This window comes from Anabrus simplex, chromosome 2 (assembly GCF_040414725.1).
Source record: "Anabrus simplex isolate iqAnaSimp1 chromosome 2, ASM4041472v1, whole genome shotgun sequence".
NCBI lineage: Eukaryota > Metazoa > Arthropoda > Insecta > Orthoptera > Tettigoniidae > Anabrus > Anabrus simplex.
This window is the reverse complement of record NC_090266.1, coordinates 736,252,894-736,264,962: the sequence shown is the minus strand read 5'-3', so window position 1 is coordinate 736,264,962 and position 12,069 is coordinate 736,252,894. Positions and strand designations below refer to the sequence as shown.

Genomic DNA, 12,069 nt, shown 5'->3' with positions numbered 1-12,069 from the left:
GGCCTTGTGGCTGCAACCACATTTGTCTCTCCTCTGCTGTGCGTTTCAGGTCAACAATTTTTTTTCAAATTAAGCCTGTCCATCACGGAATCCAGATACTTCTTCCTCGGCCTTCCTCTTCCCTTCTTACCCAGAACTTTTCCTTCCAGACGGCAGTGGACTATATTTACGATATTCACGTAGGCAGTGAAAGAATTTATTGCAGCCGAATGGCCAAATTGGTACATGCATGACATATATTACATTTCCTTAAGAGCTTATTCTGTATAATAGTATCTAATTATAATATTCAATATATAGTATTCAAACAGTTTTATCCGTCCTCATTTCTCCCTATTGTATTCATTTAACTGTGTGGTTCTTTTTAAGTGTGCACGGTTATGTCTTGCTATACTCAACAATAGACTTTTGCCTCTTATTACACATGGTTAAGTGGTACCTGTCACAGAGTTGGTTACACAGTGCGCATACACAGTTTTTGGATGGTTCGTGGTATTTCTTGTTCTGGCAGATTTTATGGTGACATCCATGGATTGCCAGTCTGGTGAGTACGTTTATAATTTTCTGTTTTTCGTTCACCCATCTCCTGTCTATCATAGCGTCTGTTGCATAGAAGTCTAGGGGTATTTATCGTCATTTCTTCTCTCTTATCTCGATAAGTGTCTTCGCTGGCTTTGTGTATGGCAGGAATAACTGGAGTCGTACGTCCTCTACATAGAATGTCTCTTTTGCTAGTTCATAAACAAGACTGGATGGGGCCGTTTTGTCTACTCCTAATGTTCTTTTTAAATATCAGGCTTTCACTTTCTCTACGGTCTTTAAGTCTGTCAGGGATAATTTCTCCCATATTACTTGCAGACCGTATGTTAGGACTGGGCTTATTTTCGCGTGGAAAACGGATATGGCTGTTTGTAGTGATAGGGAGGTAATATTTTTTACGCTGTAGATTCCCCTGATTGCGGCAGTTGCTCTTTCTTTTGCTTGTTTCCTGAATGAGTTGCATGTTGTCTGTAAGGTGATTCCAAGGTATTTGTACGAGTTTACTAACTCTATTTCTTCCCCGTCCAGTGTCATTCTATTTATGATTGCAGCTTTTCCTCCTTTTCTGAATACCATATATACCGTCTTGTTCAGGTTAATTATGAGTTCGTTTTCCTTCGCCCAAGTATGTACGTTGTTCAGCGTTTCCTGTAGTTCGAGCTTGTTTGGTGAGCTTATGACCATGTCATCTGCATATAAGTACAGTGAGACCAAGGTGGTTTTCCCTAATATTTTTGTGATGTCTGCCGTGGCAATATTGAATAAGATAGGGCTCATCGGGCCTCCCTGTAGTACTCCGTTTATTTGCACAATTTCTCTTCATGTTGAGACTCCATCCTTGATTTCTATTTTGTTGTAGGCCAGAATGTTGTTAATCGTTTCTGTGATGATATGGTTTTCTCCCATCATGTTTTCTAACTTTTGTAGCAGCTTCGTCCTGCTTAGTAAGTCGAAGGCTTTGGTGTAGTCAATGAAGATAGTAGGTATGATGTTTACCTTTGGGGTGTCTTAGTGTTTCATGGAATACAATTAGCAGGTTGTTTATGGTACGTAATGTCGACCTCCCTTCTCTGAATCCGAACTGCTGGTCGGGAATTAGTGAGTCTACCGATGCAGTGAGTCTTCTGATGGGTAGTTTGGAGTATACTTTGAATATATTACTTTCTAAAGCTATTCCTCTATATGAATTTGGATCGTTTTCTTCTCCTTTCCCCTTATATAGGACCTTGATCGTTGATTTTCTCTAGTCATCTGGTATTTCAGCAAGTGCCATACATAGTTGTGGGCGAAACTCTCGTTCGAGATACTCGAGACTGACGTCACCACTCTCCATGAATCTTCGAGATCGACGTAGAGATGGGCATAACTCTCGTTTGAGATACTCGAGCCTGACGTCACTTTCTCGATGCATCTCGAGGCACGCTCCAATTGAACCTCAGCCAGGACGAATATAGCAGAAACAGAAATGATTTGTAAACATTGAACTCAAGCTGTTAGCGTGGCTCAGTTGGCTATATATCATCGTTAGGCATTATCCTCCGCTACGTTTTGTAGTGGTTCGAATCTTATCTTCAAATATTTTTGTTTGTTCTTGTTTTGCAATCGGAGTTTCGGGTACCAAACACACACCTGTTCGTGCAGAAACAACCAGATCGCTAACAGAAGTAATTGTAACGTTACTGAATATACAAAATAACCAATAGATAATAAAATCTCTTCCATTTGAACACAAGCAATATAAACCAATCATAATGTAAACAAACCTGATTACCTCGTGGCCATGTCATCAGATCAGTTAGCTTTGTATCTGTATTGCACTGAAAATAGTACTCATAATAATGTTATTTGTGTTACGTCCGTCCTAAATGCTAGTTCTTGACAGACGCCTGGGTGTGGGAATTATGTCCCGCAGGAGCTCTTTAACGTGCTGGAAGCCAACGACATGGAATTGTTAACTTTAAAACAGTAGGTACACTGACAGAACATATTGAACACACTGGGATAAAGATGTACGTGTTTTGACAGAGGGTTATCGCACTACTCAGTGTTTTGTATTGTACGTTTTGGTTAGTACATATTACAGGCTTTGCTTCTCTCGGTTTTGTGTTGTACGTTTTGGTTATTGAATATTGCAGGCCTTTTCTCTGTTGTGAAGGTATTTTAACATAAATAAGTTTGCGGTAATAAAACCGAATAAATCATCATTTAATTACCAGCTCTACTCTATAACGAGCCACCGGAGACCATGGGTACCTTATGCCAATATACACCTAATGTTTCCCTGAACAATTTACGAAAATTTGTCGATGGAGTTCGGCTTCATCCTGTATATGTGCCTTCAGGTCCGATAATATTGTGGCTGGTCTTGAATGATCTTTTTCAAGGAAACAATCTATTTGTTACCATACTTACATAAAAGTATCGATAGTCCAGAAGGAGACTTAACCCGAGAACGAGTCCCTCTTCGGATACATGCACACATATAGCAGTATATGCCATTACCGGTATATTTTACTTTCTGTTCAAATTATTACACAACTCGATGCGTCGTAAAAGAAATCGTTTCAATAAAATGTTAAAAATATATCACACTCTTCATTACTATTTATTTCACATACCCAGTCCCCGAACCATAGGAACTAATAAATGAAGGATAAAATACCTTACCTAGCCGAGAATCGAACCCAGAGACCCTTGGACGAAACGCCAGTACGCTAACCATTTCGCCACGGAAGCGGACAGTGGTTAAGAGAAATGCAGGAAGTACAGGTAGGTAAGTTGACTGCGAGTAGATTATAAAGTAGTTGGCATATCGTCATTAGTTGTTATAATGATGTTATTTGCTTTACGTCCCACTAACTACTTATTAAGGTTTTCGGAGACGTCATTAGTTGATCAACGGGCGAAGTAGGCTATAGTCGAGGGATGATATACCGCATGCGCATGATGTCCCGATTTAAACTTTGAGATAGGATTACGAGTCATGGACTGCATCAGTTGCTCGAAACTCATTCTTCTTCTTCTTCTTCTTCTTGGTTAGTTGTTGGACATCGTCGTAAGACGCTACGTCCAGTCACTGGTTTGCGTGTTAATTAATGTCGGGGAGAGGTGCCAATAGTAGAAAAAAGTAGTATACTACGAAAGAGGAGGGAAAGCTATGTAAAAAAGCGAATTGCAACGGTTAATGATGAAACTTAGGAAAATACCAATGATATATAGGCTAAACGATCAGGGAAGAACACAAAAACACTGGGACACAGGGTTCTAATTCTTCACGTCTGTGCGGTCTGTCACGACGTCTTACTACAAACAAACAAAAACCGGACCACATATAAGGGTGAGTATGTGCAAGTCCGTACCCAGATGAAAGGAAAAGGTTACAAATGGATGTTACATACAACAAAAAAATTGATGATTAAGTCCACAACGTGAAAAGTCGGTTAGGACACGAAACACGAAACGTTTAACGGCAGTTGGTAACCCTCATGAAAAAGCTTACCTATGCATTCGCGACGGTGATGTTCATATGTCTGACAGTGAAAAAAATGGGAGTTACAGTACTGACTACTCGGCCACATGGACAGAAGGTACTGTCAAGAAAAGTAAGGCAAGAGAAATGTGTAAGCTTACAGACACGATTGAGGCGGAGGTGAATGTGTGGAAAGTGCTCCTACAATTCTATTACAATAGCCGTATGTTTTACTTGGAAGGAGGGGAGGGTAAATATAAAAGAATATCTTCCTGTAATGACTTTAACAAATGCTTCAAGCGGACATTTTGTCCCACGTCTGCTATTAAATCGTCAATTTTCTTAGAAAAGGTGCGACATTGGTCGATAAAATTAACATTGGAATTACCGTGTAAAGCCGGAACAGAGGGAGATGCTGAAAGTGGTGCGTGGGAATCCGAAGGTTGCCCGAGGGGACTTGACGTCCGTGATGTAGATGCAGGCTCGTTAGAAGTAGCAGGTATCAAACGCACGACTGGAGTGCCAGAATGTTCTGGAACCGTCTTCGGATTACTTATCAAATTGAGATATGATGCCCTGTCATAACCTGGTTTAACGGGTGGGCGGGAAGGGTTACTAACCACCATAGTAAATTTACGCTTTCGAGGGAGAGTTTCTTCCGATTGAGATGGTCTATTGGGTAAAGGAGGAAAATGTTGGGGCATCAGAAGGGGGTTAGATAGGGACTGTAATGGGGCAAAATAGTTTTTCACTTCTAAATATGATTTGTTTTCAACACTCATAATGCGTTTAATTTCTTTTTGTTGTTTGTGGATTTCACAATGTTCTGCTCCCGCAGGATGATTTCCGCCACAGTTAGCGCATTTAACGACTTGGTGAGTGTAATCTTCAGTAGAATGAGTAAGGGAACATTTTCCACATCTCGGCTCCCTGGAACGACAATTAGTAGCGGTATGTCCATACCGCTGACATCGTTTGCATAATAAAGGAGAGAATATAAAGGCCTGAACCTCTAAAATGACTTTAAAAATGGACACACTTATCGGAAGTTGTTGACTTTCGAATACAACCTTCACAGTACCTGTAGGGATATATTCAGTTTTTCCTTCTTTGGATGAACGTCTATTTAGACGTTGTACTTTCACTACAGGATATGGAGAGTCTAAATAGGTGAGAATGTCGGATTCGGAAAGAGTAGTGTCTACTCCCCGTATTACCCCTCCTCGCTGAATATTCGAGGACGGAATAAAAGCTGTCAATTTCTTTTCTGTAAGAATGGGATGAGAAAGAAAGGCGTTTGCAGCCTTACTAGACATGAAAGTAACTTGAATTCTATTTCTTCCCTTCCTATGGATGGCCTTGACGTCACCAATTTGCCTCTCGTAGAAAATCCGACCCAGAGTCATATGGTGAATATGTCCTATTTTATTTTGAGATTCAGTCGATTCGACAAATACTATGTAAAGGCCAAGATGAGTGTTAGAATAGGTAGGTACAGGAACGTGCGGACGCTGATCCATGTCACGTATTGAATCTTGAGAACTAGCTCGTTGGGTATCAGTATTACTAGCGTCCATGTGTAAGTCCTCACGCACGGCATCTTTACCAATATCAGGAGGTCGTCCTAAAGGGCCACCTCCACTATCTACAGACATAGTATTCCAAAAGGGGATTACACTATACTAGCACCGGAACAAACACAAAAGAAAAATTACTAGGATACAAACACAAACATAAAACACTCTGCTTATCTACAGACGGGAAAAAGCCGCTGCACCAGTGACCGGAGCGAGACGTGTGCACTGCACAACAGCCGAACACCCCTCTTCAAAAACTCATTCTCTTTGCTCGAAATGCATCGAGAGCTCTCGATACGTTTTCCAGCACTGCCTCGAGACAAAGAGCTCATGCGCCTGACGTCACTATACGACATCGAGATAGCATTATGAGGCACGTACTATCCTCTTTGTACTGCATCGCTCAGAATGCATCGGGAGCTTTGCATCACTTTGCATCACGCGACCCATCACTAGCCATACATTTATTAAGGATATCAGTCCATACGTCTATTAGTATTTCCACCGAGTCTTTTAGCATTTCATTATAGATTCCGTCGGGTCCAGCTGCCTTATTGTTTTCTTGTAGAGTTTATTACAGCTTCCAGCTCTGTTTACGTAGGCAATGATAGAGTGCGTTATCATACCTTATGGTTTGGAGGGAGTATGTTACTGAACAATCTTACTGATCTTCCTTGAAGTATACGATTGTCATTTTTTAAAAACGTTGTCATATTTTTCCTTGTTATGTATACTGAATTTACCTTTTTTCGTAGTGCGTAAAAGGTAAGTACCACTGCAAATATGTTCGCTGTTGCGAACGGCTTTACTGTTTGTTAGTCAGCTCTATAGTCACTAATGTCGTGAAGTAGATACATTAGGATAATATACTTTTTTAGGTTATAGCAAAGACGAGCAAGTGGCTGCGCGGTTTGAGTCACATAGCTATCAGCTTGCATTAAAGAGATAGTGGATTCGAACCACACTTTCGCCAGCCCTGAAGATGGTTTTCTGTGGTTTCCCAATTTTCACACTAGCCTAGGTGAATGCTTAGTTATCTTAAGGCCGCGGTCGCTTTCTTCCCACTCCTAGCCCTTTCCTATCCCATCGTCGCTATAAGACCTATCTGTGATGGTGGGACATAAAGCAAATTGTAATAAAAGCTAGGCTATAGGAAAGACACGTTTAAAATGAGTGCTTTGCATGGGGCCTATGTTGTGAATATGGGCTTTGGGGCCTAGAATGACTGGTGCAATATAGGGTGAGGCCTCTAGCTATCACCTCCATTCGTGAGTGGGTGTAAACGAATTTTAAAGCACGAGCAGTTAACATTCTATGGTTGGTTGTGACAGGTACTATGTGTCTTCTTCTTTCCTTTTCCCTTTATCAGACTACTTGTGTGGTAGGGTAATGAATCAGCAACCTCCATTTCTGCCTGTTGTTCCACCACTCTTCCCTGAACACTTTGGAGCCATCTGTGACTCTTTGCTCTACTGCTTCCTCCATGTTCTGTATTCAGCTCTTCCTTGGTATACCGCTAGGTCTTCTACCCTTTACCTTCCACTGTAACTTGGCTTTTGGAGTTTTTTTTTCCATCCATTTCAGACCTAACCACTGCATCCTGGATCTTTCTGCATTATCTAGCAACTTATCTCTTCCAGACCTGCCCTTGTCCCCTCCTTTCTCATATGATAGTTCTGTGTCTCCCCTAATGCACTTCTTAGGAACTTCATTTCCATTCCATGAATCTGCTTTCCTCTCCAGATGTTGTAACCCATGTTTCCACTCCATGTGTAAGGTTGGGCATAAAATAGGTCTCATATAAAGACATTGTCTTGGTATCTGGTCATTCCACAGTGTATCTCATATAGGCCTACTCTGATAAAACTTTCCTGCTAATTCTGTTCTTATGGAAATTGCATGAGTTATAGCTCTATCTTATGACACCATACTTCCTAGGTCATTTAAAATGCTCAACTACCTTCTTTTTTTTTTTTTTTTTTTTTCTATTTGCTTTACGTCGCATCGACACAGATATGTCTTACGGCGACGATGGGATAGGAAAGGCCTAGGAATTGGAAGGAAGCGGCTGTGGCTTTAATTAAGGTACAGCCCCGGCATTTGCCTGGTGTGAAAATGAGAAACCACGGAAAACCATCTTCAAGGCTGCCGACAGTGGGGCTCGAACCCACTATCTCCCGATCACTGGATACTGGCCGCACTTAGTCAACTACCTTCAGTTGCTCTCCTAGGACTTATACAACACCTCTTTCATCCATATTCACTTGTTGTAACCATAGTTTTACTCTTTTCGTACTTACTTTCATTCCCCCTTCTTCAGTTACTGAACTCCAAACATCAATCTAAATATAAATCTCCCTATGCACCTATTACACTCCCCCTGTACCACCATATCATCTGCAAACAACTGTGCTCTTATCCTCTGGTTCCAGTTGCTTCTTCACTTTTTGATTTCATCCATTACAGTAAGGAGCAAAAGAGGCAACAACAGTACTTGCTTTAATTTGAACCAATCTATCTTCCCAAGTCGTGTCTCCACTCTACTCTCACTATTTCTGTAAAAAGCCTGTATCAGCCTTATCAGATCTACTCCAACTTCTTAACACTTTCCAAACAATCTGCCTTGCACATGCATCATATGCCTTCTGTATATCAACAAAGGTCCTTTCATCATTGAACTCCAACTTTTCTCAACCAGTTGTCTTACCAGGTCCATGGTTAATCATCCTCTTTGAAAACCATGCTGTTCTTCTAGATTTTCTTCCACTATTTTCCTGGGTCTACATTCAAGAACTCTTTCACAAATCGTTTCTGCATATGGAATCAGAGTAATTCCTATATAATTGTCATACTTCTTTCTGTTGCCTTTTTTTTTTAAAGCAGGGGTATTTCACCTTTTTCCCACTCTTCAGGTAACCATTTGTCCTTTTGTGCAGCTTTTATCACTTGCCAAATCCAGTGAATTCCTGCAGATCCTCTTGCAGCATTGATCATATGACAAAAGTGGTGGGAAAACTTTGTAAGAGAACTAGAAGTTGTAAAAGGGAACAAAAAGAAACTGCATGGATTAATGAAAAACAGGAGGTCTGATTGGCAGGGTTCTTTGATGCCCTCCCCATCTGTTGACATCTTGCTGCTCTCCCAGAATGCATTATCTTGGTTGCATTTTCTACTTCTACAACTGATATTACCCCTGAGCCACTGCTCCCGTTCAGTAGTACGAAGGTGGATCAAATATAAACGGGAATTTGAATGTACTGCTGCTGTTAGTAATAATTCCGAGGTGGGGCTTTGCCGGGATGTGTTTGTAGAAGGGGTTTGCGCACGCAAATGGCGGTGGAAAACTGGGCTGCTTCAGTACGCCATGAGTGAGCAAGAGATGCACACGTCTGTTGCGCAAGGCATCATTATCAAATTTCTCGCAAAAGAGGGCATGAAACCTCCTGCAATTTTGAGACGGCTCCACGCACAGTTTGGGAAAGAAACATTTTCGCAGACTCGAGTGCATGAGTGGACTAAAGGATTTGTTTCAGAAAGAGAAGCTGTGAAAAATGAATCTCATGAAAGGGGACTGCGGACAAGCATCACTGCAGACAACATTATTGCCATTCCTGACATTATTGGTGAAGATCGGCAAATAAAAATTTTGCAAACTGTTTGAGCCGTAGGAATAAGTTAGGAAGTGTTCAAACCATCATCCGAGATGAACTCCATTTCAGAAAACTGTCTACCAGGTGGGTTCCTAGTTTCCTCAACCAGGACTTTACGCCAGGAAGTTTGTCAGAGACTCCTGCGCCACTACGAGGAGGAAGGAGAGGATTTCTTGCGTCGTATTGTGACTTGTGATGAAAGTTGGGTGCATCATTACACCCCAGAGTCCAAGCAAGCAAGCATGGAGTGGTAGTGAAGAGACAAAGCAGGTCCGGTCAAGCCCAAAATGCACCCATCTGCCGCAAAGGTGCTTGGAACTGTTTCCTGGGACTCCGCGTTTTTTTTTTATATTGGCTTTACGTCGCACCGACAACGGGTGTTTTGCTGGTGGATTTTCTTCACAAACAAAGGACAGTTAATGCAGCCTGTTACTGTCGACTTTTGGATGAAGCAGAAGCTGTGTATCGTAACAAGCGGTGCCGGCAACCGATCTAAAAAATCTTTCTTCTCCATGACAATGCAAGGCCGCATACTACCGCTTTAACGTGGAAAAAACGGGAGGAAATTCACTGGACACCTCTGGAACACCCTCCGTACAGTCCAGATTTATCACCCTCCGACTACCATTTGTTTGGACCACTCAAACAAGTTCTAGGAGGACAGCGGTTCAATGATGATGCAAGTGTGGAAGAGTTCGTGCGCAACTGGCTCCGCACACGTCTCTCTTCTTTCTATCAGGACGGCATCAAAAATTTACCAATCCAATGGAGCAAATGGGTGTCGAAGGCAGGACGCTATATAGAAAAGTGATCTCCATATGTGTATTTTTTTGCTTGATGCAATAAATTTTAAAAAATAATTCCTGTTTATATTTGATCCACCCTCGTATCATCCACTGCTGTTGTAGTCTGTAGATTCAGAGGTGTTTCAAAATACTCCTTCCATCTCTTCTTGATGCCCTCTCCATCTGTCAGCTATTCACCTTTCACACTTTTAACAGTCAGAGCACCCTCCCGATCAGACCTCCCGTTTTTCATTAATCCATGCAGTTTCTTTTTCAAATGCAGAAGCAATAATCAAGGAGTGTTATTCAGGGAGTAGAAGACTGTCTTGAAGGATTTACGCTGACTTCTTCATTGAAGTAGGAGTTTGGCAGCTGAGCATACTTGCTCTCTATATAGGTCTTTAGGGAAAGTACAATCCTGTTAGCTCTTTTTGAGCCAGTGACAATTGCAGAACTTCAAAAAAATATCCTTGCTTTTTGTTTCAGACATTTCCCAGTGTATTCCCTGTTTTTCCAGAAATTAGTTGCCCTGAAATGGAGTAGGCCTATATGTTACTTTGGAGAATTATGAAATTTGAAAGGGAGAGAAACAGAGGAACATCTAGTAGAGGAGGGTTAGACTTTGTGTTCAGTGATCAGAAGGTAAAAGGTTTAGTAATATAAAAGGCAACAGTGTTAATTGAAAATAGAGGATTAGATGAGTGTGCACTTTGCCCACCCAGGCTTGTACACTGAATCCTTAAAATGAGTGAATGCATTGTTCTTAAAAAATTGATATTTAATTTCTTCAGAGTTTATAAAGTAGAAATCAATTCCATTTTGGAAAACACTGTGCATAAAATTTTCTGCATATATTGCTTGTGCATTTTTTGAATTTTGTAATAAGTAATTGCTATTTACCCCGGTCAAGAAAGCCAAGAATAACGGCCGAGAGGATCCGTCGTGCTGACCACACGACACCTCGTAATCTGCAGGCTGAGTAGCGGTCGCGTGGTAGGCCTTGGTCCTTCGGGGCTGTTGCACCATGGGGTTTGATTGTATTAATTGCTATTCAACTATTTAGTAGTGACAGCTTATGATCTTTAAAAACAGGTGGTGCTAGAATATGAGTTTGTAGACAAGGCACAAGGGATCATCATCATCGGCTTGATAGTCCATTATAGGGTCTGGCCTTCTTCAATTTCCATTTTTCCTCTCTATTTAGAGCCGGGCTCCTCAAATTTTGAACTCTCACAGTCTGTTTGTCTCACACTTTTATCCCATCTCAGCTTAGGCCTTTTAACTCTCTTAATTCCTTCTGGGGGCCGATGACCTTAGATGTTAGGCCCCTTTAAACAACGAGCATCATCATCATTAATTCCTTCTGGTATGATACTGAAGATCTTCTTGACCAATCTCTTGTCATTCCTATGCAGTAAGTGCCCAGTCCATTCCAACTTTCTGATTTATGGCTGTAGTGAGGTCTGGTTCATTGAACAACTCATAAAGTTGAAAGTTGTATTGACTTCTCCACACACCATGTTCCATGTTCTTTAACTGGCCCGTAAATGAACCATAATATTTTGCCTTTCAAATATGTCCAGCTGTTTTTTGTCAGATTTTGACAATACATAAGATAGCACTGGTCTCGCTAGAACTTCATACATGGCTGCTGGATACTAATTGGGACTTCAGATGTTTCTCGAGACTATAAAAACATCTGTTTGCTGTTTCGTGTGCTGTCCTTGACTCAACCATTGACAACTTCGAATAGAGGAACATTTTCAGCATTTCAAGATATTTTAACAGGAAGCACTAATGATTTCAGTACTGACATTAGTTATGTAATTAACTTCCAATTCAAGGTAGGTTAAACTAAATAAAACTTCTGTATGTTCAATTTATACAGGGTGGTCGGAAACAACATGAACCGGGTATATGAGCGTTAGAACGTTGGCCATACTGATAAGTAATTTTTAAAAAAATATGATAATATCTCGCGCCATTGTCATTTTATCAGCTGCTGAAGTTAGCCACTCAGATCGCTTCGCAGGCAATTTCAGATGGGC

At 41.1% G+C, this 12,069-nt stretch overlaps 1 protein-coding gene across 2 annotated transcripts in view; it reads left to right on the top strand.

Moving 5' to 3' along the window:
- The first annotated feature begins 6,226 nt into the window (after positions 1–6,226).
- LOC136864419 (interleukin-1 receptor-associated kinase 4) overlaps positions 6,227–12,069 on the top strand; it is a 316,630-nt gene continuing 310,787 nt past the window's right edge. For both annotated transcript variants that reach the window (XM_067141393.2, XM_067141392.2), the window contains exon 1: positions 6,227–6,351. The gene's annotated coding sequence lies outside the window, so the exon portion shown is untranslated. The remainder of the gene's footprint in view (positions 6,352–12,069) is intronic.